Source organism: Arachis duranensis, chromosome 3 (assembly GCF_000817695.3).
Source record: "Arachis duranensis cultivar V14167 chromosome 3, aradu.V14167.gnm2.J7QH, whole genome shotgun sequence".
In the NCBI taxonomy this organism is placed as follows: domain Eukaryota; kingdom Viridiplantae; phylum Streptophyta; class Magnoliopsida; order Fabales; family Fabaceae; genus Arachis; species Arachis duranensis.
In genome coordinates this window covers 87,599,752-87,601,338 of record NC_029774.3, presented here as the reverse complement: position 1 = coordinate 87,601,338, position 1,587 = coordinate 87,599,752, and the positions used below count along the sequence as shown (strand labels likewise).

Genomic DNA, 1,587 nt, shown 5'->3' with positions numbered 1-1,587 from the left:
TGGCTCAAAGACTCTGGTTGACAACTTTTTGTCATGCCATTTCTTTGCCTTTTCCTTATAAATTTTTGCATTTTCAAAGGCATTGAGTCTGAACTCCTCTAGCTCATTTAGCTGGAGTAATCTTTTTTCACCAGCAAACTGAGCATCCATGTTTAAGAATCTGGTTGCCCAGTAGGCTTTATGTTCCAGTTCCACGGGCAGATGACAGGCCTTCCCATACACTAGTTGGTATGGAGAGGTTCCTATAGGAGTCTTGAATGCTGTTTTGTATGCCCACAGAGCATCATCCAAGCTCTTTGCCCAATCCTTTCTTCAGGCCATCACAGTCCGTTCCAGGATTCTTTTTAGCTCTCTGTTAGAGACCTCAGCTTGCCCATTTGTCTGTGGATGATACGGAGTTGCCACTTTGTGGCTAATTCCATATTTAACCATAGCAGAGTGTAGCTGTCTATTGCAGAAATGAGTGCCCCCGTCACTGATTAGTACTCTGGGAACACCAAATCTGCTGAAGATGTGTTTCTGGAGGAATTTCAACACGGTCTTGGTATCATTAGTGGGTGTGGCAATTGCTTCTACCCACTTAGATACATAGTCCACTGCCACTAGAATGTAAGTGTTTGAGTATGATGGTGGGAATGGCCCCATGAAGTCATTGCCCCATACATCAAACAATTCTATCTCTAATATCCCTTGTTGAGGCATGGCATATCCGTGAGGCAAGTTACCAGCTCTTTGGCAACTGTCACAGTTACGCACAAACTCTCGGGAATCTTTATAGAGAGTAGGCCAGTAGAAGCCACATTGGAGGACTTTAGTGGCTGTTCGCTCACTTCCAAAATGTCCTCCATACTGTGATCCGTGGCAATGCCATAGGATCCTTTGTGCTTCTTCTCTGGGTACACATCTGCGGATCACTCCGTCTGCACATCTCTTAAAGAGATACGGTTCATCCCAGAGGTAGTACTTGGCATCTGAAATTAATTTCTTTCTTTGCACGCTGCTGTACTCCTTGGGTACGAACCTCACAGCTTTATAATTTGCAATATCTGCAAACCATGGAGCTTCCTGAATGGCAAAGAGTTGCTCATCTGGGAAAGTCTCAGAGATCTCAGTAGAAGGGAGGGACGCCCCAGCTACTGGTTCTATTCGGGACAGATGATCAGCTACTTGGTTCTCTGTCCCTTTTCTGTCTCTTATTTCTATATCAAACTCTTGCAGAAGCAACACCCATCTTATAAGCTTGGGTTTTGAATCTTGCTTTGTGAGTAAATATTTAAGAGCAGCATGGTCAGTGTACACAACCACTTTGGATCCCACTAGATAGGATCTAAACTTGTCAATGGCATAGACCACTGCAAGTAACTCTTTTTCTGTGGTTGTGTAATTCTTTTGTGCGTCATTTAGGACACGGCTGGCATAACAAATGACGTGCAGAAGCTTGTTATGCCTCTGTCCCAACACTGCACCAATGGCATGGTCACTGGCATCACACATTAATTCAAATAGCAATATCCAATCTGGTGCAGAGATGACTGGTGATGTGACCAGCTTAGCTTTCAGGGTCTCAAATGCCTGCAGACACTGTGT

General features: G+C 44.4%; 1 pseudogene; it reads right to left on the bottom strand.

Annotated features, from left to right (window-relative positions):
- LOC127745557 (uncharacterized) overlaps positions 1 to 1,587 on the bottom strand; it is a 144,784-nt pseudogene that overhangs the window by 110,982 nt on the left and 32,215 nt on the right.